The sequence below is a fragment of the Pristiophorus japonicus genome, unplaced genomic scaffold (assembly GCF_044704955.1).
Source record: "Pristiophorus japonicus isolate sPriJap1 unplaced genomic scaffold, sPriJap1.hap1 HAP1_SCAFFOLD_91, whole genome shotgun sequence".
In the NCBI taxonomy this organism is placed as follows: domain Eukaryota; kingdom Metazoa; phylum Chordata; class Chondrichthyes; family Pristiophoridae; genus Pristiophorus; species Pristiophorus japonicus.
In genome coordinates, this window is record NW_027254835.1 from 1,744,949 (window position 1) to 1,749,804 (window position 4,856).

At 46.1% G+C, this 4,856-nt stretch overlaps 1 non-coding gene across 1 annotated transcript; it reads right to left on the minus strand.

The window, feature by feature from the left end:
* Positions 1 to 2,746: 2,746 nt before the first annotated feature.
* On the minus strand, positions 2,747 to 2,820 carry trnan-guu (transfer RNA asparagine (anticodon GUU)). The gene has a single exon. It is a non-coding gene; the product is annotated as a tRNA-Asn (tRNA).
* Positions 2,821 to 4,856: the final 2,036 nt, after the last annotated feature.

Consider the following 4,856-nt stretch of genomic DNA (forward strand, 5'->3'; position numbering starts at 1 on the left):
GGTTTACCTGCCACCAGGGGGACCGACCGTCGAAGGTCATTGGGCCACAGGCACACACATGCAACTCTTGTATATAAAGAAATACTCCATTTTTAATCCTTTGTTCGAGAGCTAGAAAAGTACGGTCAGGATGCACCTGATTGAGTTCACGGTAGTAAGCCTGCTGAGTTATTGCATATGCACCATGCATCTTCCCCTGGAAGAGTTTGATGGGGCTGTGTCGCGGGAGATTTATGTTGGAACTAATTTGTGCTGAACATGCCCTGAGAGTTTGATGGGACAATGTAGAGGGAGCTTTCCTCTGTATCTAACCCCGTGGTGCATCTGCCCTTGGAGCGTTTGATGGGACAGTTTAGAAGAATCTTTACTCTGTATTTAATGCATGCTGTACCTGCCCTTGGAGAGTTTCATGGGACAGTATTGAGGGAGCTTTACTCTGTATTTTACCCATTCTGTACCAGCCCTGGGAGTTTCGATGGGTCAGTGCAGAGGGAGCATTACTCTGTATCTAACCCGTTCTGTACCAGCCCTGGGAGTGTTGATGGGTCAGTGCAGAGGGAGCATTACTCTGTATCTAACACGTACTGTACCTGCCCTGGGTGAGCTTGATGGGACAGTGTAGAGGGAGTTTTACTTTGTATCTAACACGGGCTGTATCTGTCCTGAGAGGGTTTGATGGGACAGTGTCGAGGGAGCATTACTCTGTGTCTAACACGTGCTGTAACTGTCCTGGGAGGCTTTGATGTGACTGTGTAGTGGTAGCTTTACTCTTTATTTCACATTATTGTCCTTTTCAATCCACTTGTTTCACACCGAAATAAATCGCAACCGTGATGTGAATTTAACGCCATGTGATTCTTTGAAATCATCTTTAAATGATTGGGTAAAACCACTCCTTATGCCATCGAAAAACAGCTTTGATCCCAGGTCTTGGCGATAACTTTTGTAACACCATTTTTAAATTCAAAACCTTATAAAATTGATGACATGCAGCCAACGTGCAAAAGTAAGAATTCTTTTAATCACCGTTAATTAGCCGATAATCTTCTTCAGAATGAAATAAATAATAATATAATTACTGAGGAACAGTGTTATCTTCAATCATTCATTTTCTCTTTACATGTGATGAAGTTTTATCCCTGTCTTATTTACACGCTGTATGAGAATGGTTTAAAATTGTAAGTGATTATGACTCAGTTGTAAAACCATTGATTGTGTGTGCGTCTATTCTTGATAGTGGAGCACTTGAGACCGAAGTTCCAGTTCTATGAGCCCAAGTTTCCACACGATAAGAAACGGGTGCCCCTCCGAGCTGGGCGCCCGTTTTTCGCGCCTGAAACGGTGCCTAAAAAAAACCTTGCGGTTCTGGAGCGTTCTGCAGCTCCTTGTCTGCCTGGCGCAGCGCCCAGGGGCGCGGAGCCTACACTCGCGCCGATTTTGTAAGTGGGAGGGGGCGAATACTATTTAAATTAGTTTTTTTCCTGCCGGCAACGCAACGCGTGCACTTTGCAGCGTTCGCGCATGCTCAGTGTGAAAAAAACATTGGCACTCGGCCAATTTGGAGTTCTTTGTAGCTGTTTAATTTTTGAACATTTTTTTAATAAAAGCACATTGCCATTAGCACATCAGCCTTCTCACTGTCTCCTTCCCCCCCACCGCGGGAAGAACGGGCGCCTCTTACCCACCCCTGCAGGAAAAACGGGCGCCTCCTCTCCCCTCCCCCACCCCCCGCGGGAAGAACGGGCGCCTCTTACCCACCCCGCGGGAAGAAAGGGCGCCTCCTCTTCCCTCCCCCCACCCCCCGCGGGAAGAACGGGTGCCTCCTACCCCCCCGGCGGGAAAGAACGGGCACCTCCCCCCTCCCCCGCGGGAAGAACGGGCGCCTCCTACCCCCCCGCGGGAAGAACGGGCGCCTCATACCCCGCCCCCTGCGGGGAAGAACGGGCGCCTCCTACCCCCACCGCGGAAAGAACGGGCGCCTCAGGCTGACTGCAGCATTCTCCGTGCCTGAAGCACTTTCACACAGGTAGGAAGATGGTTTATTTAATCTTATCTTTGCTTATAAATGTTTATTCAGGTTGGATTTATTGGTATAATATTTGTAGAAGTATAAATAAGGATTTATTGTACAATTTAATGACTTCCCTTCCCACCCCACCTCGTTCTGGGCGCCTAATTTGTAACCTACGTCTGATTTTTTAATGTGTAGAACAGGTTTTTTCAGTTCTACAAAAATCTTCACTTGCTACATTCTAACTTAGTTTGGAGTACGTTTTCACTGTGGAAACTTTCAAATCAGGCGTCAGTGGCCGGACACGCACCCTTTTGAAGAAAAAATTCTGTTCCAAAGTAGAACTGTTCTACCTGACTGGAACAGCAGAAAAAAAAATGTGGAGAATTGCGATTTCTCAGATAGTCCGTTCTCCACCAGTTGCTCCCAAAAATCAGGCGCAAATCATGTGGAAACTTGGGCCCCAGAAATGTATCAATAGAATCAATTTCCACCAGTTTCTTTAAACCCAATCACATAATTTATTTCTAGTGGGCTGAATGGAGGAATATGATTCATGTAAAACATTATTATCGTTTTACTTGAACTGAATGCTCATAAAATATTGGAGTGGGAACTAACTGGATAATAGCACTGCTGGCAACATTTGTGGAAAATATTCATGCAGCCAAAACGCACAATGACAACCTGGGACTGTGCGGCACCGAATACTCGGGAAAAAACAGTTAAAGGCTTCGTCCCTGGGTGGGCTCGAACCACCAACCTTTCGGTTAACAGCCGAAAGCGCTAACCCATTGCGCCACAGAGACTGATGGAAGTATAATGTGCACGACATCACAAACCAGGGTGTCAGTCAGTGAAAGCTTCAGATTGCTCCGACCGGGATGGAACTTGTCCACTCTCAGTTGTACTTTTCCCAAATAAATGGAGAGACATTCATTGTGGATGCGTGGAAGCAGTCTGGTTCCGCACACTGCAGACACTTCCATGTCACCACCAACCAGCTCTCCCACAACCGGTGTGATCTACCTTCCAGCCTTCCGGTGCCTTGTCTGTGACAAAGTATTCTGATTGTCCCGATGCCGTTATTAGGTTTGAATTCCTTTTCAGCTCCTGACTGCAGATATTCCTGTGATTAAACGGGAACTAAATGTTTACAGGGACAGTTGGATTCATCGTTTCTTTGCTTGGTGAAATTTCAAAGATTGAAAGCGACGCACATCAACCCCAAACGTCCCGTGAGATGGAAGCCCAGTTGCTGTTTCAAGCTTGAATGCAGGTACAAGCAGAACTTATTCAAAGAAATTCCAAGTCCCTGAGACGCCTGATTATTTGCACCAAACTCTTTGCAAAGAGTTGAGGTTCATGTTTGGTGATCTGGGCACATCTTTCCCCAAACTACAACACTTCAAACATAACTCAATGGCTGTAAAGCGCTTTGGGGCATCATGAGTTCCTGAAAGGCGCTGCAGATATGCAAGTCCTTCTTTGCAAAAGTTCGATGCAATTTAAAAATTTGCGAGCAATATGAGGGCTCCTCTGGGACCCCTCGTAAATTTCAATTAACAATTCCGAAGGGAGAATCACAGCCCGAGACCAACGAGCCAACTGTTTGACAAACGTGAAGATAAGGTGTAACCATTTCAAAGCATTTTTTTGTTTGTCACTATTCAGAACATAAGAACTTAAGAATTAGGAGCAGGAGTAGGCCATATGGCCCCTCGAGCCTGTTCCGCCATTTAATATGATCATGGCTGATCCGATCATGGACTCAAGTCCACATCCCTGCACGTTCCCCATAAGCCTTATTCCCTTATCAGCTAAGAAGCTATCTCTGTCTTAAATTTATTTAATGTCGTGGCTTTCTCAGCTCTCTGAGGCAGTGAGTTCGGCAGATTTACAACCCTCTGAGAGAAGAAATTCCTCCTCATCACAGATTTAAATGGGTGGCCCCTTATTCTGAGATTATGCCCCCTAGTTTTAGTCTCCCCTATCAGTGGAACAATCCTCTCTGCATCCACCTTATCAAGCTCCCTCATTACCTTATACGTTTCGATAAGATCACCTCTCATTCTTCTGAATTCCAATGAGTAGAGGCCCAACCTACTCAACATTTTCTCATAAGTCAACCACTCATCTCCGGAGTCAACCCAGTGAACCTTCTCTGAACTGCCTCCAAAGCAAGTATATCCTTTCGTAAATATTGTAAGTGTTTGTGATCCTTGCCCAATTGCCAGACGGACGGTTTGAATCGTCCCCACCTTACGAAAGTTCTAGATCTGGGAATTATTATTCAGAGTGTAAATTAAATGAGTCACGGAAAGGGATGCTTCGGTAATACATCATAGTATATTTATTTGGTCTAACATACACTGTCTAAAACATGCACTGCTAAATGAAATCACTGTCTCTGTGGAGAATAAAATCCCGGTTCCAAACAACATACATACAGTACAGAAATGAACCTGGTAACACGCAGTAATTCCCTGGTGGATTCTAACCCCACCCCTACCAATGAATTACCCTCCCCAGAATAGCCCTGAAAAGCTTCACTTCTGAGAAAACCCTGAGCCCTTACCCAGCTGGCCTGGGATATCTGGTTACTGGCTTGGGACACTCGCGACCATGTTCACCAACACACGCAGCCGGTTTCCTTGCTCAGCTCAGCTGTGGGAAGTCACTGCCTGGTCTTCAGTCTCGGTGGCTTCTTCTGCAGTACTGCGGCCCCTTCCTCTGGTACATCGATCGGTGGAGTGAGAGCAAGAGCGAGAGGGGGCTCTCTCTAGACACAAGCTGCAAGCTCCAAGCTTCACACCAAGCTCCAAGCTAAAAATAAAGTGGAAAG